Genomic DNA, 25,866 nt, shown 5'->3' on the forward strand with positions numbered 1-25,866 from the left:
CCATATCACTGCATTGCTGAGAAGAGTCCAGTCTATCAAAGTTGGTCGTCACACACACGTCTTGTCTGTAATTGTGTACAAATTCCTCCTGGTTCTACTCTTCTTATTCAGCATCAGTTCATATAAGCCTCTCCAGGTAGATATGAAGTCCATCTGCTCCTTGTTTCTTATAGTACAATAGTATTCCATAACATGCATATACCATAACTTGTTTAGTCATTCCCCAATTGATGGGCATCCCCTTAATTTTCAATTCTCTGCCACCACAAAAAGAGCTGCTATAAATATTTTTGTACATATGGGTCTTTTCCCCACTTCTATGATCAGTATATTGCTTTCTTAATTCTGTTTACCTCTTCTGCTCTAATCTCTGCTAAACTCCAAACTCACATGTCCATCTATTCATACATCTCAAACTGGATGACCAGTAGACATCTTAAAGTCAGCATATCCAAAATGGAATTCATTATTTTTTTCCCTAAACCTTCTTCTCTCCTCAACTTTCCTTTTCCTGTAAAGGAAGATACCATCCTCCCAAGCCCTCAGGCTCACAATCCATGTTTCTCCTGATTCCACATCTAGCATACTTAACCCTAAAACGTCTTGCACCTCTATACCCTTTCAGAAAAAAACAAAGCAAAAACTGATGGAAGCTTAAGAGATAGTGGTAGTTTTATTGGGGCAAAGATTGGAAGCTTTCCTTTAATCTAAAAAATGAATCTATAGACACACTGTGAAATTTTGGGGCCTTCGTTACAGCACCAATAAACAATTTCTCTTCCAAGGTTGCTTTTATTTTTCTAAACTGCAAAGGTAGTAGAATTCCTAGTTGAGGAGAGGATTCAAACAATATTAAATTAAATTTTAGTGCTAGGAGTATTCTTGTAGAATGCAAGGGTCACATTTGAATGCCCCAAGTTTTATTGACTTTTAAAAGTTATTGTCAGTCCTGTTACTCAACTCCAGACTTCCATGAGCTGATCGTATTTGAATTTTGGTCAATAAAAAAGTTGTTTGTTTTGAGAATTTTCCTTCTTTCTGAGTAGTATTTGTCACCTGTCAAGGCAAATGTGTTTATCTACCTAGTAATAAATTCTAATGGACCCAGAGATAAGTTTATTCAATTTTCCCTTCTGTTTGATCGCATGCATTCTTAATGTATACATATGGCATGGTGATAAAATGTATGGGAAGTCATTTTAGAAATTCCCTTAATTGTACTTGTGAAATTTCTAAGGATATTTTTCAAAGTGAATTTTTAAATAGCAAATTTTGTTTAGGTGATGATGTTCACTAGCTTGTGCTGATTAAATCTTCTCTCTGCCATGGTCTTAAGTGATAATAGATTCTGTAGGACTTAGAAAAGTTTCTAATGTGGTCTTCTCTACAATAAAGAAAGTTTTCCTCATGTATGGGACATCATGGCTGTCACTGTGGTAGTATAAGGATGTTGATCAAGGAGTTAGCAGTCACTTTTTTTTTTTTTTATTAAAAAAAGACTTGTTGCTAACAAGTAAAGAATTCTTGCCATCACCATATTTTTGCCGGAGTGAATTGCTTTTCTCTAAATAAGGAACCTTGGTTGCTTGTGTTCCAGGCACTGAACTATATTCAGGTGAATATAGAGACACAAATGAAGTTACCCCGCTGTCTACAACAAGTGACTATGCAATATATACAAAATAAATATGAAGTAATTTGGGGAGGAGAGAATTAACATGTATGATGTAACATGTAGATGGTGCAGGAGCCAAAGCTTTAACGAAATTCAGAGTTCTCTGAGGCAGAGGTGAAGAGGGGCATGTATTCTAGACATTGGGACAGCCTGTGGAAAGGTGTGGAACACAGAGGAATAATAAGATGAGGAAGTAGGCTTTGATTGGAATGAGGAGTGTGGAAAGGGAAAGTACTATGAAATTAGCCTGGGGAAGTAGGCAGGAACCAGACTGAAGGTCTTTAAATGCCACAGGGGGATTTGTGTTTTATCTCAGAGTCAGTGGGGAGCTTCTTGAGCATGGTCACACCTGTGTTTTGGGAATATGAATTTTGTAATTGTGTAGAGGGTGAACTGGAGGTGATTTGATACAAGGACCAGTTAGGAAGTGATTGTAGTGGCCCAGGAAAGACATGGTGATGGACTGAACTAGGCTGGTTGGTGATTGTGCAAGTGGAGAGGAGATGGATAGAAGAGATTGTGGAATAGAATCAAGACTTGGCAACTAATTGTATAGAAGAGATGAGAGACTTTCTTCATTCATTTGTGGACATTATTTATCAAAGGTGGCAAAGACATAGAGAACAGGATAAACGTAGACAAGTTATAATAGAAAACATGATTTCTCTTTGAGACAGACTTATAAAAGGAGGTCTACATTAAGACTTTTTGTGTAGTTATATGGTTTGTTAGTACTATTTTGGCTGTTCTAGTCAGTATACAAAATTCAGATATTGATGACTGAAAATTTGGGACACGTCCTTCTTAAAACATGAAAGGGACATATTGCTATGCGCATCTACTTCCTACCTTCAGCCTTCATCTTTCCCTCCTCACTCCTCCTCCCCTCCCCACCGCCCCCCATTTTGATGAGTAAACCCAGGTTTCTTTCTTTTTATAATTTGTCCCTGGCAGGTTGCTCTGTTGTCAGGGCAGAAATTAAGAGGTATTAACAACTTGATTGGGTGACACTAAAAGAACACCTGAATATAGGTCATCTCTTTAGTGTCTCACCAGTTTCAGAATGAGTGCCATTGTTTGGGTGTGTTATAGTGAGGATTCTTTTGGTATAAGGGTTGGATTCTTTGACTGCTGAGGCCCCTTCCTCACATTTTGTGCTTCTGGGATATATGAAGCAGTAAGGTGGTTACAGTGAATGGACTAAGCTCCAGACCAGGTCCACACAACATACGGCCTGCAGCCCACCAAAGGATTTTGGGCAGCCTGTAAAAAATGTAGAGGATGTAAAAGAAAGTAAAGACTTAACAAGTGCTTTGTGGGACCCTGCTTAGCCTGTCTTCCACTAGTCACTATTGTGTCCGTCGTGTGATTTGGCAGGGGGGCTGGCACTGTGCACTCTCTTCTGTTTATAACATGACCTCTGTCACCCAACCATAGTCAGTCTGTCTAGTCTGAGAGCAGTTAGAATTATAACCTCAGTTATAAATGTTTTCAGTCATTACTGGCATTGAACAGAGACAAAGTGAGTGCAGCCACATACCAGCCCAGCTGACTGCCCACTATGGGATGAGCAGCAGCAACTTGAGGGCTTCTCCTTCACTCACTGCACGGCTGCCCTCCGAGTTACACGAGTAAATGTTAAATGAGTGAAAGCCACTCAGTTCGGTATTTCTTGTATGTGAGCAGTTGCTGTGGAGACTTTTTTGGTTCTAACATTAAAGTTTTTGGGGTGACTGTAAAATGGGTGACAAAAAGATCAAAACAGAACAGAGAGTGTTTGATCCAGAGTGGACAAATAGACTTGTTTACTTACATGAGAGACAAAAATATTGTGCCTTGTTTGCCAAGAAGTAATAGCTGTTCTGAAGGAATACAACAATCTTCATCATCATTTCACATCAAAATATCCTGACTTAAGCAAATTGGATACCAGTGAAAACCAAATTCATGTATCCAAATTGTTGAAAAATCTCATTAGGGATCAACAGTTTTTCAAGAAAGTGAATTCAGAAAATGAGGCAACTACTAAGGTTAGTTTTCAGATTTCTAAAGAAATTGATTTCAGACATGATTCTGGAGTACAATAAAATGATTGCTATCCAGAAATGAGTTCCACTAACTAAATGTAAACAGTAAGAAAACCTGAAAAATGTATTAAAACTTGTACCACTTAGCAAAGTAATTTTTAATATTAATGTGATTTCATGATAAAAATCTTAAGCAATACATGTAATTAATATTAATTGAAATTTTCCATTTTAAAAATGATTTTTTTGCAAAATAGTTTATCAATAATTACAACTTTACTGAGGCCAAAGAAGTTTAGCCTATTTTAATTTAGCATATTTTAATTTTGACGGCTACCTACTGCCAAGTTTTGCAGGTCTGCTCTGGACTTCAATTCAGTAAATCCCGAATTTACTTTCTCCCTCAGACACTTTATTAATAACTATGTAGCCCTGGGCAAGTCACCTAAACTCTTTTAGTCTTTGTAAAATGAGGATAATGATTGCACCTACCTCCCAGAATTGTTGTGAGGATTAAATAAACTAAAAAGTACTTTTGCTTTATAAACCTGAAAGCACTATATAAATGTTAGCAGTTATTATTGTTCTTGAGGGCAGAGACTATATTTCCAGCATTTAATATAGCATTTGAGAAATGCTTGTTGAATTGAAAGGGTCCATATGAAAACATTTACTTGGTTTAGGACAGGGGTCAAATGAGACAGTATCATTGCTGCATCATTTTTCTAGGTGTTTTTATCAGTCCTGTATTTGACTCCCAAGAAGATTCCTGTGTAAAATGAAATGAATCTACTCAATGGAGAAGCTTGTGAAACTGAGCTGACATAGAGCCAGAACAAGGACACTCAGCTGGCAGCATTATCCACCTGTGGGCATCAGGAAGGTTTTGGCCTAGACAAAAATGTTTTTGACCAGTCTTCAGATAATTATCATTGGCTTTGCTGAGGGATCTTAACAACTGGTACTTTACACCAATTAGAACATGTTTGATCAATAACCAGCTTTCATTTAGCATTCTTTAGTCTTTATTCATGGTGAGAGAGTAGTGAATAATTTGAGTGTTTTTCACATCTTAGAAGCCAACTCATAAGAAGGATAACATTTGGCAGTAACTCAGTAGTACCAACACAGCCTTTGGCTAGCAGGGAAAACTGGAATTGGAAAAATTTGATCTCTCAACAAAGTACAAAAGTGAACGTATGGTCATTAGTGTATACTTGACAATTGAGATTAACCTCCTTCTTCACAGTACAACTCAGAATACCATGGATGTATAATGGCCATACTTATAGAAGTGTTCTTAATCTGACATGAACTTGATAATTATATTTTAATATAATTGGTTTCTTTGTCATTCTATATATTTTATGCATTTAAAAACGTTATTCTAAGAAGTGGTCCTTAGGCTTCTTAAGACTTCCAAGGGGATCTAGAAGACAAAAGGTTGACAATCCCTGCTATAGGAGAGACCCTTTTCTGAAGCAGTTCCTAATTCTTTTTATCCATATGCAAGTTCATATCTCATAGTTTATTTGATGACTTTATTTTCCTAGCTTATTGACAGTATGCACATCTTTAAGATATTTCCTTGGTTAATAGACTAAACTGAGGGAGTGGTGTCCAGGACTACTTTTAATTAGTGAGAATTTTGCTTTAAGGAACTCAACATTTATGAGTAGAAATTCTGTGAAAATAAAAGAGAAAATAGGCATAGCAGAAAAATTGTATATATATACATATGTGTATGTATGTATATGCATACACATATACATATATTGAGTTAACAGTGCTGTGCAAAACAACTGATATTTTATACAGTGCTTCAAGGGTTTCAAAGTGCTGACCTTGCATTCACTGGACACTGGTGTTAGAAATAGTTCATCTCTGTTCTAGTGTTCCTCATGTAGACCATACGGAAAAGTGAGTTTCAGATTTACCTTGTCTTTGGCACTACCAGCTTGTATTTCTTGGATTTGCTGGCATGTGTGGGTGGCAGGGCAAGCCACAGAGGATATAGGACAGATGGCAAGATGTCATAATGAGTAGGCCCCGGTGACATAGTAGATGGATGAAAGGGATTTGAAGGGTGTCTTGGGCTGGCTAGATAGGGAGGAGACAGTCTTGTCTGACAACTTAGGCTGAGGCTCCTGCATGAGCACCAGTAATAGTAGGGTTGGTCCAGCCTAGGAGTCTTGTCATAGCACTATGGTGTATAAACAGTTCAGACTCTGTGGCTTGGTTGGTTGTAATTGGGGATGTTAATCAATCAGATCTAGATCCATCCCACTGTCTCCTCTGCTATGTGGGTGATTAACATCATTCTTCTAAGTCAGACTGATAAGTAGAGTAGCCATCCCCACGCCACTTCGTGTTGGCACCAACTGCTTAGGTCAGAATTCTGCTTTGAATACTGCTGTTGAAACAGCCAACGTGTGGTTCACCAAAGGTTGTGGCTTCAAGGACCCAAGCTTAGACTCACTGACACTGTCTTCATTCTGGCAGTATGCCTGAAGCTCAGATAAGCCATTGATACCATAGATGATACGATCATGAGCATTATACTTGTACCTTACAATGCATGGCTGGCTAATTTATGAAAATGTAGATTAAAATGAAGACTAAATTGCTCTTCCTGTGCACATATTGGGCATTTATGGTCAAATCAAAGTAAGAAACTGACCTTGGTTTATGAATAGAAAGATCATTAGATAATGAAGGAGGTGAGAGAGGAGAAAGAGGAAGGGTTGGAAATCTCCCCATCCTTTAAAAGTCAGCCAGAAACTGCTGCTTTTTGCTACTCATACGTTGCAGTTAAGTGTTCCCATTTAATCCTGTTTTTAACTTTACACTATCCAAAAAAACCTCACTGGGACTGTTTGTGTTTTTTGTTTTTACCTAAAAAGGAGCCATGTAAAAAGTTTTTTGCTAACAGTAACAATAACTAGCATTTATATAATGCTTTAAGGTTTGCAAAGCACTTTGTAAATATTATCTCACTCATTCCTTAAAATAACCCTGTAAACTGTCCGCATTGGAAAGATGAGGAAACTGAGGTGCAGAGAGATTAAATGATTTGCCCAGGGTCATACTAGTGACCCAGTAAGTATCTGACACAGGAATTTAATTCAGGTCTTTCTGACTCCAAATTCAGCCCTCTGCCCCCTCTGCCTCCTAACTTCATCTTTTAGCAAGTTGCTGACACCTCAGATCCAGTCCTGGCTCCTCTGTTTTACTACCTGTATCATCTCTCGATCTCGTCCTTGGAAAATAAGCAGGTCAAGAGTAGCTGGGGCGGGGGTGCAGTGACCAGAGCACTGGCCCTGGAGTCAGGAGGACCTGAGTTCAAATCCAGCCTCAGACACTTCACACATACTAGCCATGTGAAAAATAAAAAAGTTTAAAAGACAAAAAAAAGAGTGGCTGTGGTCCTTTGCTCCCTGCGCCTTTATCCTGCAGCTTTGCTGGTACCTGGCTTTTTGCCCTGGACCTTTTACCACCCAGCTTTCCCTGCTCTCCCTCATTACCTTTGTGTATGTCCCAATTCTGCTTTGACTTTCTGTCCTCAACTTGCTCAAGAGCCTGCTCTTACCTCTTGTCGCTGCATTTGTCCCCAATTTTAGACTCCCCTGTTTTAACAACCATCAGAACCTTGTTTTGGGTTGAACTTTGGGTCTAAGCCCACGTGTTTTCTGTGTTGCCAGCTTTGCGTCAGATCTGCTGGTCCTGGCTCCTGGCTCTGCAGTGTGTGACTGTCTGTCGTTAGCAGTCTTTGTGCTGACATGTTGTAGCATCATCTTTCCTCAGTGTAAGAGCATTCTTACTATGCAGATCAATCAAGTGATTATTTTTCATCAGTATGTTTCTTAACAGCCACTGTAAATTGAACATTGCACAATTATCCACTGCATTTGGACCTATACCAGCTGTTTAGTTGATGACTCCTGAATTGATCCACCCTTTCTCCACTATGGCTGTGGAGCCGAGTTTGTCCAATGGCTTTTCATCAAATGAGTGATTTTAATGTTACCAGACCAGCAGAGGAGACAACTGAGTACCAAGAGCTTCCTATGCACAGTGCTTTGTTTTACATTGTGGGTTTTTTGTCCTTTTTAATTTTAAGTTTAAGCAAACAAAGTTGGTAGCATAAGACTCTTAAACTAGAAATGAAAGACAGTTTCTATCACTTAGGATACTCAGGCATATGAGGTTGAAAAAAAGACTACCAAGGAATAAAACTAAAATTTTGTATGTGGGGTGGGGGGTGGGGGTAAGGCAAAGGGGGTATGCTCACTGAAGTAAAATAGAGGAAAAGAGTTTCTCTTGAAATGAAGAAAAATTCCCTGCTCTCTGGTGTTCTTTTGAAAAGAAGCCAGGAAGCGTGCCCATAGTTCAAAAAACCCTCTAAAACTAAACTAATGGAAAAAGCCTAAAGTGCTAGAGGCTGAAACTTAATATTGAGGAGGTGGTATGTTGTAGGGAAAAATCTGTCTGGAAACCATACCTCAGGGTGACTAAAAATAGAATGCTTACTCATTTGGAACTTTGGGTGGTTAAAGGAAGAACTTTTTTTTTTTAAGATTTCATTGTGCCATGTGGTCAAACCTGAGGTATGATTTTGGGTAGGCATACCCAACCAAGGCTACCCTAAAAATAATAACCTTTTTAATCTGAGTTAAGATTTATTTCAGAGCACTGCTTGAGCAATAAGACTTTCTTTTGAAAAGCTTACCTTGGATGAGGTCATTATGTATAGGATGAAGCATTAAAAAAAAAAACCAAACCTTTATTGAATACCTGCATTACATGAGATGCTGTATTTTGTTTTTTAGTTGTTTTCAGTGGTGTCTGTGACTCTTCATGATTCCATTTGGGGTTTTCTTGGCAGAGATACTGGGGTGGTTTGCCATTTCCTTCTCCAGCCCATTTTACAGATGAGAACACTGAGGCAAACAGGGTTAGATGACTTTCCCAGGATCACACAGCTAGTAAGTGTCCAAGGCCAGTTTTGAGCTTAGGGAGATGAGTCTTCCTGACTCCAGGCTCGGTGCTCCACCTAGATGCTGTAAATAACATGTCATAAAGAAATAGTTGTTTCCTTAATTCAGTGGAAACAAGTTGATTAAAGGATTTTCTTGTCTTGAGGTTGCTTTTCAAAACAATTATTACGTAATTGAATCAGTATCATAAGTATAAGATCAAGGTTGGATTTCTATTTATTAGCAGTGGATCCTGAGGTTAGTGAGTCACTTATTCCCTCACTTGATTTTAAAATTATTACTGGCTATTAAACCTGAATTGGCTTGTCTTTTGGAGAGAAATATAATTTATCTTCTACTGTAAAAAATGTCTTCTTAGTTTTCAAGAAGCTATGGAAAAGATGAGGCTATATTTTTAAAGCATTAGAAAAAACATTTTTGTAATTATTCCCAGAGTTCATACAGTTCATAAATCATTTCTTACTCAGTGTTCTTTGTACTTCTGTTTTAATCTGGCTTATCAGGTTAGATGATTGTAAAAATAGTTGATTTCAAATTAAAAGGGAGTTTAAAGTAGAAAAGTTTTCAAGTAGAATTTTCTCTGTGCTTTGCAAATATCACTTCAAATTTAAGAGTAGAATTTTATCCCCATATCTAACTAGTTTGGTCATACTCTTGTTTTGATTTCACACTTGTGATTTAAACATACAAGTCATTAAATGGTTAAACATGGTGTTGTTAGGGTTAGGTCTGTATAAGCAGAAGTGGATATATACATTCTGGGCCCCAAATAGCTTAAAGTGATATTCAAGCTTTTAAGAATAGACATGCTCCATCTTTCTTCCAGCTTCAAGTAAATTGATTAATCAGTGTCTTCAGGAACAAAATTCTCATTTTATCACTAAGAGTAGGAAATGTAAGTTTCTTTTTTTTTTTTTTTAACACTAAGTTAAAAAGCAAAGGTAAGGAAGAAAATAAGTATTACATATGTTACCTAAGTATGTTTTTACATTTTTCTGTTTTCTTTGCTGTAGTTAGACTCTAGAAGAGCCAAATTAAGAAACCCTAATTCTTAATTACATTCAGAGATTTTAGTTTGTCAGTATATCCTAAACTAGCCTATATTGTTGGTTTTTAGTGTAACAAAGATTAGGTCTCATAACCTATCATAATTCAAAAGATCCCTTCATAAGGTTGTCTTTGTATCTTAAAGGTGCCATATCACTTGAAAGCAACAAACTCACTTAGCTGAGTTTTAAATATATCAGTGTACCCCCAGATGTTGATCCCAGATCCTAAAGTGAGGAAATCCCAAAGGGACAAAATGTATGTGTGTTGGGGGGGTAATTTTGGAGTAGAATGAAGAAAATTTGGTTCATTTCCATATCCCCAAAGAACTACATGTAATGCGTACCTTTGATATTCGTACAGTTTCGTTGGAGAAACTTTTCTGTGGAACTCTGTATTCATAGCACACAGGTTTCACAAAATAAGGATCAACCTAAGTTAATCATGAACCTACGCATAAAGCCTTTCTTTCAGAATAAGCCTTTACAGGAAGGCTGTAATCTCTGAGGTTACCAATGACCTTTTAATTGCCAAGTTCAATGGCTTTTTCTCTGTTTTCATTCTCCTGAACCTCCTGCCTCTCCCCTCCTCTCTCTTTCTATACATACATATATGTGTGTATATATACATATATATATAGTATTTGACATAATTCACTATCTTTTTCTTTTTTGAATGTCTTGATTCCCTTGACTTCTGACCCTGTACTATCCTTACAGTAAGTATAAAATGTATATGATAAGAAATAGGATCCACAATCATTTTGTTTTTTCTCCCTCTTCAGATTTGTACAAAGAAATTTGTATTTATATTTGCCTTGGTTAACAACTTTAACTCATTACCATCTTTTAGCCTTGATCATTTCATTGTCAGTGATCTGATACATAGGATGAGTTTATGGGTTATGGACTTGTACCTTGCTATGTAAATGACTGTCTTTGTAAATCAAGAGTTAAGTTTCTTCTTAGTTTTACCCATTCTGATAGCCCAGGCTATTTTCTCCTGAGGGAAACAGAAGAAAGTCACATGGTGCTTTTTTGTTTCCAAGAACCATAAAATGTATTTGAAAGAGTGTTATTTATAAGATAAAATAATGAGTTCTTTGGTTTGCAGATCTTAGAAAGTGAACTTTCTAGTTCTGTAATGCATGTCAAAGAGAAGGTTATAATTGGCCCATAACAGTCCTGAGCAATACAGGTGCTATGAATTGGAAGTATTGTATTAGAAAACTTGTTATTTTGGCACAGTGGCAGCTGTTGATGCTGCCGCAGGGGAGATTTTGGTTTCAGGGAGACTTCTCTGATTGCAGTGAGACCTTACTGGTCACAGGGATGGGAGGTGTCCACCCCATTTTCTCTTTGAGAACGATGAAACTGTTCCAAGGGCAGACTTAGAAAACTGTAACAGTCTGGGAGAGGAGGTTTCAAGGTCAAGTGAGGGAAAAGATTGTTATCCTCAAAATAAAATAGTATTTCAGGATGAACTAAATAAAAAGGGAGAGGGACTTTTTCGGTTTTTTTGTCAGTTTTTTTTTTGGTTAGAATCTGTTAGTTGTGTAGTATGTAGTATAGTAAATAATCTATCCAAGGCCTTTCTTGAATAGGGTTTAGCAACAAATTTGTTTTTGTTAACTAACGAATCAGCTTAGGTATATCTTCATTTATTTATTTATTTATTTATTTTAAGCAATCAGGGTTAAGTAACTTGCTCAAGGTTACACGGCCAGTTATTTCTGGGTGTGGTGCTAAATGTCTGAGCACGGATTCGATCCCCAGGTCATCCCAACACTGGAGCCGGTGCTCTTACTCGCTGTGCTACCTGGCTGCCCAGCTTAGGTATATTAAGGAAAAAAGTGATTTAAAATGTGTGAACGTGTTCGTAGCATCATGTTGCATCTGTTGAGTAAAGAAGAAACAGCACATTAAAGGAGAGTTGCATTGTTCTGTAAGTGGAAGTGCTCTGCTGAACTGGGCTCCATTTCTAAGTCTACATTCCAACAACTCTCTTTTTCAGGTGCTTTCATTTCAAGGAAGATAAGTCCTCATGGAGTTTTTCCCATTAAAAAGACAGTTTGAAGAAACCATATGTGCTCTTGGCAAATCAGATCTGTTAATAAACAGCAGCACATTATGTACTAGCTTTGTATGTAAGAAATTGGCAAGTCTACTACTGTGGGAGTGCTGAAATACTGTCTTTGCATGCCTTAACCAGTATTGCAAATCTAAGGGACGTCTCAAATTAATCGTTTTCAAGGAATTCACATGCAGGCAGAAAATGTTTCATAGAGAATGGGTGTAGAAATCTGCAATCAAGAGGGCTATACAGGGGCATCTAGGTGGCACAGTGAATAGAGCACTGGCCCTGGAGTCAGGAGGACCCGAGTTCAAATCTAGCCTCAGATACTTAATACAAAAAACTAGCTGTGTGACTTTGGGCAAGTCACTTAACCGCAAAATTGCCCTCCAAAAAGCAAAAAAAAAAAGGGATATACAGCAAGTATATTCAGGGGATCCCTTAATAAGATTTTTGTTGTAGTTCTTAAAGATTTCAGAGCTTTTTAGAGCAGCAAATTCACTTAGCCACAGAATACATCTGAGTTTGAAATATATTTATGAACCCTCTGAATGCTGGAAAGGTATACCTACCTGGGGACACCCAGAGGATATACCATTCAGCCCTCTCATTTTGCAGATAAGGAGAATTGAGGTTACATAGATACTAAGTGTAAGAAATGGAATTTGAACCCAGATCCCCTAGTTCCACAGCCTGTGTTCTTTCTACTATACTATACCATAACCTCCCTTCCCCCCGCCCCCGAATTTTCCTTTAATTTGAGGCACATTTTAAAAGTAAGTTAGTAGAATGTTAGCAGGTTAGTAGGGTTATTTTGTTTTTTTGTTAGAGAGTGCAGCTATTTTTCTGTTGTCATGGCTTAAAGTACTTAAAAACAACAGTATTAAAATATAAAACATTTTTAACTTGGCAAGTTATGTGGAATGGAGGGGAAAATCTTATCTGAAGAAGAAAGATAGCCTGGTTAAAGGGCACATTTTTGGGAACTCTTTATACATTCAGATTAAGTGACTTGTAGATGAGACTTGGACCATCCATGAGTGATTTATATTTATATGTAATATATGTATTACAAGTAAATTTTATGTGAATTGCAAACCCAAGTTCTTGATTTGGCAGATGGTAACCATTGAAACACTTTGCTTTGCATGGTATGTATCATGTTTATATTTTGGAAAGTTAATTTGGTTTGCTCAGCATATTTATAACATGTTAGGGGAATTTTCAAGTTATGCTCTAGTGCATAAATGGCTTATAATACACAAAGTAATTCTGTTTCACTGCCGTCTTTTAAAGCATAATTCATGGAAACTCCCAGTTAAAGAAGAATCATCTTAGGAGGCAGTAATTGGATCTTTGAAATACTTTTTCTTTGTAGTCATCTCCTATATTTGACCTTTAAAAGGGTAGGCGCTTAGGGGAAGAACATTCACGCTCTCTCACTTGGTTTATCATTTTAGTTTTTTTACTTTGCCGTCAGTTATGCAGGTATTGAGTAGACATCCATACCGTCATTAGTAGTAGTTGCTGTTTTGTCATTTTTTTCAGCCATGTTCAACTCTTCATGATTCCAATTGAGGTTTACTTGGCGAGTATATTGGAGTTTTTGCCATTTCCTTCTTCAGCTCATTTTACAGATGAGGAACAGGGTAAGGGACTTGTCCATGGTCACACAAGTAGTAAGTGTCTGAGGCCTGATTTGAACTCAGGAAGATAAGTCTTCATTCTCTCCAGGCCTGTTGCTTTGTCCACTGTGCCACATAGCTACCCTTATCATTTGAGCACAAGTTTAAAAATTTTGCTGCTGAACAGAGCAATGATTTATAGATTCATTTTCTTACCTATTTAAAAAAGAAAGAAGAATATTTATATGCTAGAAATTCCTTTAGCCTAATCAGAAAGCTTCGGCTGATTATCCTGGATGCAGGAATTGGAAGATTTTAAATTCTTAATTGCAATTTAAATTCTTATGACCAGTCTTTTTTTCCCCCTTGGAGGCAATTGGGGTTAAGTGACTTGCCTAGGGTCACACAGGCCACATTTGAACTCAGGTCCTCCTTGACCCCAGGGTTGGCGTTCTACCGTGTTTCCCCGATAATAAGACCTATCCCGAAAATAAGCCCTCCCCTTACTGTGTAAGATTCCTCTAAAATAAGCCCTCCCCCGAAAATAAGCCCTATTGAGATTGCTACTGTAGTGAAGGTGATCCCCTGCGCTACACGCTACATTACGGTACCCTCTGTATGCACTGTGCCCCCCCACCGTGAAACGCACGCCGTGCTCCGAGCTGCATCCAATCAGAGCTGCAGCAGTGAGCGCGTCATCCTGTTCTTCCCCAGTGATTTGCTTATTGAATAAAGGTACATTTTTTTGTTCACATTTACCTGTTTATTAAAATTGCTGTCAATGTTCATTAAAATAAGCCCTCCCCTGGAAATAAGCCCTCTGGTGTTTTTCTGTCCAAAAAATAATAAGACAGCACAGTAGATACCGTATTTCCCCGATAATAAGACACTATCTACTTGCCCCTATGACAAATCTTTTAGCACTCTGTTGTGAAAGGATTTTCCTTCTCACCATGATGGTGACAATCAGTGTGATTGTCTGATGGAGTGGCTTAAAGTTGAACAAGGTGGAAACATGGTAAATGAACACTTCAAGATCTGAGAGGTTACTGAGTAGATACCTTTAAACGCACACAAGCACACAGGATTCCACAGGGCACCACAAAAACAGGAACATATCTATATAAATTATTCAGAGAGAATCATTTTACTTCTTGTCTTTTAACATTGCATCAATGAAGTAATATACTTTTCTTTACCTGAAGGCTTTGTACAGCATATAAGTTCACAAACTGATGTCCAGTAGATGCATTTATTCAGGAGTGAGATGGGTTTCTGTGGAACTGATAACAGATGAGGAGGGAGCTAATGAAAGGTTTAATCTGTGGTGAGCTGTAAGCAGCTTTTCGATATTTCCTGCTGTTGTAACCTCCAGGAGAACTGCGGGAGTACCATCTTTCATTACATTGTCACAACTGCTGGGAGTTCAGTACTGCCTGCATGCTGTAGAATTCTGCTTATCTGTGGAGTCTTTGATTTATGACAACAAGAGGGCAAACTAGCTTGTAGGTCAGCTCTTCCTGGAGTAAGAAAGGGTTCAAGGAGGTCTTGAGATTAGTAGAATCTGTGAAATCTCAATAACACTTCTGAAATATTTGGTAGTAGTGTTTTGTTAGTTTAAGACTGCTTTAAAATTGGAATTGTATTTTATAACCGATTGTGAAATAATTGTCCTTATTCATGTTTCTGCCCTCTGGGAGCATTTAAAACGAGAGACTTAGGAAGCTTGCTTGTATCTTGACTCCTCACTACTGTATATCACTAGAGAGAATTTTCACTGTAGTGTGGAATTTAATGCACCAGGAGAGGGTTTGTTTTCCCAAGATTTACATTGTCAGTTGACAAATCTCCTTGGCAATCGTCCCAGGTTATGTTTTTCGCACAACAAAAAATTGTGAGTTTTTAATGTTATATATCATATAATGCTTTTTGATTTGTCTAATGTAAGTAGTTGAAGGAGGGCATGGATGTCTCAGAGAAATCTGTGTGGAAAATAAAAATTGATTATGAGAAGGCTTATATTAATAATTGAAAAGTTTGCTTGTAGATCCCAGGATGGATTTACTACACGGTTTCTCTAAATCCCAGTTGTCACATAAGAAGTTCACAGGCCTAGTCTACTAGTATACATCTTTTATATGTTCCAAGTTGAGGAGTGATATATATTTGGACTGGATTTGGGATTTCAGCATAAGGAGCTCCCGGTTAGGAGACTCTCTTATCAATACAAATCAGCAGCCATTCTGCAGCTTACAGTTTTCTAGAGTTTCCTGCGGCACTGAAAGTTTCAGTGTTTCATATGCATCTCCTTTTCTCCACCCTAGTTGGTGCAGGATTTCTTCACCTCCTGTTTGGATTATTGCAATAACCTAATGGGTGGTCCCCCTTCAATTATTTCCTCATTCTACTCCATCTTCCACTCACCTATCAAAGTGTATTTCCTAAAGTACTGGTCTGATCATGTCTCCTCCTTCCCCCCCCCCCCCATAAGTTCCAGTGGATCCCTTATGCATTTAGGATCAAATATAAAATCCCCTGGCTTTTTTAAAGCCCTTTACAAACTGGCCCTTTTCTAACTTTTCAGTCTTCTTAAATTGTTTTCCCTTCCAAGTGCTCTAAAAATCTACCAGCATTGGCCTATTTGCTATTCCTTGGCCACAACACTCCATCTCCCAACCATGCCTTTCTGCAGGCTGGTGTCATGCCCCCCCGCCCCCCCCATGCTCTCTTGTCCTCTCTCTCCATCCAAAAGGCCATGGCTTCCTTTAAGACTCAACTCAAATCCCAGTTTCTGCAATAAGCCTTTCCTGTTCCATTTGCTTTAATGCCTTCCTTCTTACATTATCTTCATCTATACTGATCTATGTCTTGTACAATTTTTCTGCATGTTTTCTTCCCCTTAGAATATGTGTCTGACACCTAGTAAATACTTAATAAATTATTGTTGATTGACTACTGTCACACAGACAGTATTTGTCAGTTGGTACTTAAACCCAAGACAGTACCCAGATTAACCTGAAGGTACCCCCTATTCATTCTACATACTGTGAAGCCTCATAAAGGTGGTTATTATAGTGGGTGTAGGTGTGGGTATGGGTTTGGGTGTGGATGTGGATTTATATATGCCATGTGTTTTCCCCAAACACATGTTAGAGGTAGGACCCATGTCTTTCTCAAATTTAATCCAGTATACTATAGTTCCTCTGATTGTTAAAATAGAAGCTGCTTTTTGTTCTTTATCTTTTGTGCTATAGAAATAGGCATAGGGGCAAAGTACTTCAGTTATAATTAGTACAACCTCTTTTAGTAAGCACATCATCTTTCTGATCTGTGTGTGGTACGAGGAGTTCTGTGAAGAAAAGGCTAGAAGTAAGAAATGAACAAGAGTTAATGAGACAGAAAAGGAAAATGATAAATGTTGGAGAGGATGTGGGAAAATTGGGACACTAATGCATTGTTGGTGGAGTTGTGAACTGATCTGAGAGCAGTTTGTAACTATACTCGAAGGGCAACCAAACTGTTTATATTCCTTGATCCAGAAACACCACTACTAGGTCTGTATCCCAAAGATATCATAAAAAAGGGAAAAGGATCCTCGTGTGCAAAAATACTTATAGCAGCCCTTTTTGCGGTGGCAAAATATTAGAAATTGAAGTAGGATGCCCATCAATTGGGGAATGACTGATTTAAGTCATGGTATATGAATGTAATAGAATACTATTGTGCAGTAAGAAATGATGAACAGGCAGACTTCAGAAAAATCTGCAAAGACTTGTATGAACCGATGCTGACTGAAATGAGCAGAATTAGAAGAACATTGCACACAGTATCAGCAACGTTGTGTGATGATCAGCTATGAATAACTTAACTCTTTTCAGAAATAGAATGATCCAAGGCAATTACAAAGGACTCATGATAGAAAATGCTATCCACATCCAGATAAAAAACTGATGAACTCTAATTGCAGATCAAAGCCTACTTTAAAAAAAAAGCTTACTTTTTTCATATTTTCTTTTAGTCTGTTTCTTCTTTCACATCTGTGACTAATATGGAAATATGCTTTACATGATTGCACATATATAACCTATATCAAATTGCTTACCATTTTAGAAAGAGGGGAGGGAAGGAAAAAAATTTGTAATTCAAAATTTTGTAAAAATGAATGCCAAAGATTGTCTTTACATATAATTGGGGGAAAAAATACTATTTAAAAAATAAGAAATAAATGGGGGAAAAAAAGAAATGAGACAGAGTACAGGATAAGTTGAGCAAGGGAGGAACCTAAATTCTCTCTTCTACCTCTTCCCTCCCCCCACCAAACATACTGTGGAATATGAAGATAGATTTTAAAATTATTGTTATTTAGCAAAAATCTTCCTTCCCTCCTTACCACCCCTCCCACCCTTGAGTGAGAAAGAAGATATATCATTAAAATATAGTTGTGTCACTCACTGTCCAGAGGAGGGACTTGCTGAGAGTCCTGTAAGTTGCCTTTTGCGCCTTGTGGTAATGTGCTGCATCAGTAGGAAACCAGACACAAACACTTACATGCCAACATAAGAATATAGCTTTGTAGCTAAATTGAATACAGTGTCAAACCAGATTTAGTGAAATATACTGCTTTTAAAGAGAATTCCTTGAAGACATGTTAGGAAGTTACTTACTAAAGCAGTGTAGTCTTTTTTCACTTTCTCCTCCCTCTCCCCAGATGAGCCCTGCCCCATTTTCTTGAATTTCGCACTCACAGTTTATCTGTCTCTCTGCCTCTCTTATTAGAATTAGAGGACCTGAGTTTGAATAATGACCTTGCCCCTTACTACTACTTGGGTGTGTCTTTAGACAAGTGATTTATTTACTTTCAGCCCATTTTGTCATCTACAAAATGAGGAACTTGGACTATATGAACTCTAGTTATAAGGTCATTCCCAGCTTTAAATGGATGATTCTAAGTAGATACTTGCAGCGAACATTGTGAGTATAAAGAAAAGTAACCTGAAAAGGTGGAGGTTGCAAGAATGTGTAGTTTTGGGTTCCTCTTGCCTGTTCAGTTATGATGATGTGTTGTTTAATCCCTGTGTTGGACCAGGGACTAGATGAGGAAAAGTGCTGTAGGCCAAATCCCTTATTAAAAAATATCTGCCCTGAACTTTTTACCAATTTGGAATTTATTTAAAGAATCTGTAGTCTGGTAATTAAAATCATTTGGGGTGCCAATACCCTCCCTTGTTCCACTGTTAAGTGTATTATTAGTCATTCATAGTGGAGTGCCAGTTTGCCAGTTACTATAATTAGATTAATACTTAAATGAGACACCTTAGTGCTTGGGGATTTTGAGAATGGGATGTGATTCTTGGAAGGGTGTAGCCCATTGGTTACACTGGAATTTAGAGTGTGAGTAAGGAGATAGAGATGGGAAGACAGGAAGGGAAAATGGGATAGACCAAGGAAAGACCTTGCCAGCAAAAACTTGGAGTCCTTCTGGTGGATGGAACACAACAACAATAATCTCTGCTCTGTCTGGCACTTGTGCTCCAGTTGGCTGGTGCCCGAGTGTGAATGTCAGTCTGTGATTGAAAGTCTCACAAACTCATGGTAGAGTATCTGTTCTCTCTTTTTAGCTTGTTTATCTGATAGAAAGGTTAAAGGAATTTATTATGTAGTGCAAGCAGCATAATTCAGCTTCAGAAGGTTCACTTTTTGTTATTTTGTCAGATGTTGTAGGTGCTCATCTAGTTTGCGCAGTGCAAAATGGTATGCCTTTATGATCCCTTTCTCTCACTTCTGACTTATTTGTGCCTTCCATATACAAGTTCTAAGGCCCCAGCTTTGTTCTATACAATATCTCAGTTCCTTACATATGACCCACCTTTCCTTCCATTAAGATTCTATCCCCAGTCTTTGTTACATTCCTTTCCTTTCTGTAGTTCACATAATTTGTTGGCATTGTATTACCCTACTGGGGAAATCACAGAAAAGACCTGTTCTTCATATTGACTTCCTGTTTTTTTTTTAATTCAATTTTTAATTTATTAATTTGTTTCCTTTTAGTTTACAGGATTCAATTCCACAATTCCTTGAATTTCACATTTTGTCCCCCTCCTTCCCCTCCCCCACCCATGGCATCTTATAATCAAGTATAGGATCTGTAAATACTTTCACATTATACAATGGTCAGGTTATAAGGATGGATTATACCAGCTGGAATGAAAAATGGTAAAGAGGACATAAAATCAAATAAGAGAACGAAAAAGATCAGGTATTTTGCTTCCTCCTGGATATAAATTTAGTTCTTTCTAGTTCTTTCTCTGGATGCACGTTTTTCTCTCCATCATGCGTCTTTTCGGATTGACTTATATCCCTGCATTGTTGAGAAGAGTCTAGTCTATCAAAGTTGGTCATCACACATACCTTGTGTCTGTAATTGTGTACAAATTCCTCTTGGTTCTACTCTTCTCACTCAGCATCAGTTCTTTTAAGCCTCTCCAGGTAAATATGAAGACCGCCTGCTCCCCGTTTCTTATAGCGCAATAATATTCCATAACATGCATATACCACAACTTGTTCAGCCATTCCCCAATTGATGGACACCCCCTTAATTTCCAATTCTTTGCCACAACAAAAAGAGCTGCTATAAACATTTTTGTACATATGGGTCTTTCTCCCATTTCTATGATCTCTTTGGGATATAACCCTAGGGGTGTTATTGCTGGATCAAAGGGTATGAAAGTATTTATAGCCCTTTGGGCATAGTTCCAGATTGCTTTCCAGAAAGGCTGGATCAGTTCACAACTCCACCAACAATGCATTAGTGTTCCAGTTTGCCCACATCCTCTCCAGCATTTGTCATTTTCCTGTTTTGTCATCTTAGCCAATCTGACTGGTGAGATGTGGTACCTCAGAGTTGTTTTGATTTGCATTTCTCTAATCAATAGTGAATTAGAGCATTTCTTCATGTGCTTATAGATAGCTTTAATTTTTTTCTCTGAAAACTGCCTGTTCATATCCTTTGACCATTTATCAATTGGGGAATGACTTGTATTCTTATAAATTTGACTCAGTTCTCTGTATATTTTAGAGATGAGTCCTTTGTCAGAGACATAGGTTGTAAAGATTCTTTCCCAATTTCCCACCTCCCTCCTAATCTTGGTTACATTGGCTTTATTTGTACAGAAACTTTTCAATTTCATTTTATATTTTATAATGTTCTCTAATTCCTGTTTTGTCATAAAGTCATTCCCTCTCCACAAGTCGGATAGGTAAACTATTCCTTGTTTTAGCAGACTGCTTACAGTATCAACCTTTATACCTAGATCATGAACCCATTTAGACTTGATTTTGGTATATGGTGTTAGATAATGGTCTATGTCCAGTTTCTGCCATACTATATTCCAGTTTTCCCAGCAGTTTTTGTCAAATAGTGAGTTCTTATCCCAAAAACCAGGGTCTGGGGGTTTATCAAACAATACATTACTGTAGTCGTTGACTTCTGAATCTCGTGTGCCTAATCTATTCCATTGATCCACTCCTCTATTCCTAAGCCAGTACCAAGTAGTTTTGATAACTGCTGCTTTATAGTACAGATTGAAATCTGGTAAAGCTAGTCTACCTTCCCTAGCATTTTTTTTTTCATTAATTCCCTTGATATTCTGGACCGTTTATTCTTCCAGATGAATTTTGTTACTATTTTTTCTAACTCTATAAAGTAGTTTTTTGGTAAATTAATTGGTATGGCACTAAATATATAATTTAATTTAGGTAAAATTGTCATTTTTATTATATTAGCTCGACCCAGCCATGAGCAATTGATATTTTTCCAATTAGTTAGATCTGACTTTATTTGTGTGAAAAGTGTTTTGTAGTTATGATTATACAGGTCCTGGGTTTGTTTTGGCAGGTAGATTCCCAAATATTTTATAATGTCTACAGTAACTTTAAATGGGATTTCTCTTTCTAGTTCTTGCTGTTGAGTTTCATTGGAAATATATAGGAATGCCGAGAATTTATGTGGGTTTATTTTACATCCTGCAACTTTGCCAAATTTATTTATTGTCTCAAGCAGTTTTTTACTTGATTCTCTAAGATTCTCTAAGTATATCATCATATCATCTACGAAGAGTGATAGCTTGGTCTCTTCTTTGCCTAACTTGATTCCTTTGATTTCTTTTTCTTCTCGAATTGCTACTGCTAACATTTGTAGTACCAGATTGAATAAGAGGGGTGATAGTGGACACCCTTGTTTCACCCCTAATCTTATGGGAAATGCTTCCAGCTTCTCCCCATTGCATATAATACTTGCTGATGGCTTTAAATAGATGCTACCTATTATTTTAAGGAAGGCTCCATTTATTCCTATACTTTCTAATGTTTTTAATAGGAATGGATGTTGTATTTTGTCAAAAGCCTTTTCTGCATCTATTGAGATGATCATGTGGTTTCTGCTAGTTTTATTGTTGATATGCTCAATTGTACTGATGGTTTTCCTAATATTAAACCATCCTTGCATTCCTGGAATAAATCCTACCTGATCAGAGTGTATTATTCTTGAGATAAGTTGCTGTAGTCTTTTGGCTAGTATTTTATTTAGATTTTTTGCATCTATATTCATGAGGGAGATTGGTCTATAATTTTCTTTCTCTGTTTTATCTCTTCCTGATTTAGGTATCAGTACCATATTTGTGTCATAAAAAGAATTTGGTAGGACTCCTTCACTAATTTTCCCAAATAATCTGTAGAGTATTAGAATCAATTGTTCTTTAAATGTTTGATAGAATTCACTAGTGAATCCATCTGGCCCTGGAGATTTTTTCCTAGGGAGGTGACTGATGGCTTGTTCAATTTCTTTTTCTGAGATGGGATTATTTAAGTAATCTACTTCCTCTTCAGTTAATCTACAGCAACTTGTATGTTTCTAAATATTCATCCATTTCCCTAAGATTGTCAAATTTATGTGCATACAATTGGGAAAAATGATTCCTAATTAATTGTTTTGATTTCCTCTTCATTGGAGGTAGATTCACCCTTTTCATTTTTGATACTCATAATTTGGTTTTCTTCTTTTTTTTTTTATCATATTGACTAAGGGTCTATCAATTTTGTTGGCTTTTTTCATAAAACCAGCTCTTGGTTTTATTTATTAGTTCAATAGTTTTCTTAATTTCGATTTTATTAATCTCTCCTTTAGTCTTCAATATTTCTAGTTTAGTATTTAATTGGGGATTTTGAATTTGTTCTTTTTCTAGGTTTTTTAATTGCATGCCCAATTCGTTGAGCTCCCTTTTCTCTAATTTAATCACGTATGCACTCAGGGATATAAAACTTCCCCTAAGAACTGCCTTTAATGCATCCCACAGATTTTGGTATGTTGTCTCATTATTATCATTCTCTTGAATGAAATTACTGATTGTTTCTATAATTTCTTGTTTGACCCACTCATTCTTTAGGATCAAATTGTTTAATTTCCAGTTAGTTTTTAGTCTGTCTTTCCCTGGCCCTTTATTGCATATAATTTTTATTGCATCATGATCTGAGAATGATGCGTTTAATATTTCTGCCTTACTGCATAGAATTGTGAGGTTTTTATGCCCTAGAACATGGTCAATTTTTGAATATGTGCCATGAACTGCTGAGAAGAAAGTATATTCCTTTTTATCCCCATTCAGCTTTCTCCAGAGATCTATCATACCTATCCTCTCTAAAATCCTGTTCACCTCCTTAACTTCTTTCTTGTTTATTTTGAGGTTGGATTTATCAAGTTCAGATAGGGGGAGATTAAGGTCTCCCTTACCTTTACCTTCTAAGGTCTACCCTTCCTTTACCTTCACCTCTAGGAATTTGGATGCTACATCACTTGGTGCATATATGTTAAGTAGTGATATTGCTTCATTCTCGATGGTGCCTTTTAACAGGATATAGTTTCCTTCCTTATCTCTTTTAATTAGGTCAATTTTTGCATTTGCTTTATCTGAGATAAGGATTGCTACCCCTGCTTTTTTTACTTTAGCTGAGGCATGATATATTTTACTCCAACCTTTTACCTTTACCTTGTATGTATCCCTCTGTTTCAAATGTGTTTCTTGTAAACAGCATATTGTAGGATTATGATTTCTAATCCATTCTGCTATCCGTCTCCGTTTTATAGGAGAGTTCATTCCATTCACATTTACAGTCATGATTGTTATCTGTTTCTTTCCCCTCATCCTATTCCTGCCCCTGTTAATGTTCGTATTTTCCCTCCCTTCTCCCTTCCCCCCCCTTAATAGTTTTCCTTTTGACCACTGCCTCCCACAGTGTTCCCTTTTCGGCCCCCCTCCCTTTTCCTCCCCTTTTCCCCTTACTACTTCCCTCCCTACAAATCACTCCCACCCCCCTTTTGTAACCCTTTCCCCCTCCTACTGCCTGTAGGATATTGTTATACTTAATGAGGTATGCTATTTTTTCTTCGCATCAAGAATGACAGGAACAGATCTCATGCAAAGCTCCTCTCCCTCCCCTCTTTCCCTCTAAAATGATGTGTGTTCTCCTTGTTTACCTTTCTAAGTCACTGTTGCTTCTCGTAATTGGAGCTTGAATTTTCCATTGAGTTCTGGCTTTTTTATCAAGAAGGTCTGGAACTCTGTTATATCATTGAATGACCATCTCTTTGCCTGGAAGAATATGCTCAGTCTTGCTGGGTATGTGATCCTTGGTTGTAATCCGAGCTTTTTTGCCTTACTGAAAATTGTATTCCACTGCCTCTGATCTTTCAGTGTGGAGGCTGACAAATCCTGTGCAATCCTCACTGTGGACCCTCGATATTTGAATTGTTTCTTTCTGGCCGCTTGAAGTATTTTCTCTTTTATCTTGTAGTTCTGGAGTTTGGCCACAACATTTCGAGGATTTTTCAGTTTGGGATCTCTTACAGCAGGTGTCCGGTGGATTCTGTCAATTTCTATTTTCCCCTCAGGTTCTAGTATCTCAGGGCAGTTTTCCTTAAGGAGTTCTTGGAGAATGTTGTCCAGGCTCATTTTTTCATCATAATTTTCTGGTAGGCCTATGATTCTCAGATTATCTCTCCTGGATCTGTTTTCCAGGTCAGTTATTTTTTCTTTGAGGTATTTTACCTCTTTTTCTAATTTTTCATTTTTGTTGTTTTGCTTGGCTAATTCTTGGTTCCTCATAGAGTTATTTGTTTCCATTTGTTTAATTCTGGTTCTTAGCAAATCATTTTCCTTGGTTAATTTTTGAAGCTCCTTTTCCATATCATACACTTTTCTTTTTAGAGAGATGTTTTCCTCATTATAATGTTTTTCGAATTCTGCTATTTTCGTTTTGAGAGAATTATTCATTTTGTCTTCTATCTCTCTCATTTTGCTTTCAAAGTTCCTTTTGATCTCATCTAGGAGAGCCTTCTGTGTTTGGGATCCATTCCCTGTTGAAGTCTCAGCTGTGGGTGTGGAGTCCACAGTGTCTCCCTCTGAGGTTGGTTCCTCCCTCTGAGGATAGTAGGACTCTAGAGTCTTTGTCTTTGTAGTCTGCTTTCTACCCATTTTGAGGCAGTGTCCTAGCCACGCCCTTCCTCTAGGATCCCAAGCCTTTACTGTAGAGGGTTTTGCCCTGGGGAAAGAGTTACTATATTTTCAGGGTCAGAGGGGGGTTTGGAGCAAGTGGGGTTCACTCTGCCATCCTTGTCTTTGGAGGTCTTTGGCTTTAAAAAAAAAAAAAAGATTTCTGGGCTATGAAGTGGTAGCCCCAGAAGTGTTTGCTGTCCAGTATAGGGGCCCCTGTATTTGCTTCTTACCTTGCTCTTTCCGGTCCCAGCCCTTTGGTGATAGGCCTGGTAGTGGACCTTGTGGTTGGTGGGAAGACTTGCCCTCCGAGTTGATCAGGCCCCTTCCAGGCCTGCGTCCACCACGCCTTCCCGGCCTGCGCCCGCCGCGCTGCCGCCCCCGCACCTTCCCGCGCAGGCCGCCGTGCCATCGCCCGCTATTATTCCTTATTAGAACTTGTCCTTCGCATCTATGTATTGATAAATCTGGAAACGGCCACAGGTGCTGCTGATCTGGAGTCCCTCTGGCTGGCGGCTGGTCAGGCCCGCCGTGGGGCTGGGCTTGGCTCCCAGAGCGTTGGGCTGGCCAACTTCTGCCGGCCTGCTGGGCTGTTCTCAGCGGGAGGTTAGCTTCTCTGTGTCATTTTGTGGGTTCTGCAGCTCTAAAGTTTGTTTAGAGTCCCCTTTTTACATGGATTGGGGAGGGTCGTGCTTCTACTCCCGCCATCTTGGCTCCGCCCCCCCCTTTAATGGATCTGACTTCCTGTTTGAAATTCTCACTCTCCCAGCACTGGGGGAGCTGGATCTCACATATGAGTGAATATTTGGATTGTAGTGAGCATTGTTTTTGAGTGAAATCACCCCAAACAGCAAAGAAATAAACCACCTGATGGTTAAA

The 25,866-nt window shown here is 38.0% G+C and overlaps 1 protein-coding gene across 1 annotated transcript in view; it reads left to right on the plus strand.

The window, feature by feature from the left end:
- MYO10 (myosin X) overlaps nucleotides 1-25,866 on the plus strand; it is a 266,909-nt gene that overhangs the window by 25,887 nt on the left and 215,156 nt on the right. The gene's annotated exons all lie outside the window — the stretch shown is intronic.

Source organism: Petaurus breviceps, unplaced genomic scaffold (genome assembly GCF_028583685.1).
Source record: "Petaurus breviceps papuanus isolate PSGF00001 unplaced genomic scaffold, PetGlider_PUasm1.0 47, whole genome shotgun sequence".
In the NCBI taxonomy this organism is placed as follows: Eukaryota; Metazoa; Chordata; class Mammalia; order Diprotodontia; family Petauridae; genus Petaurus; species Petaurus breviceps.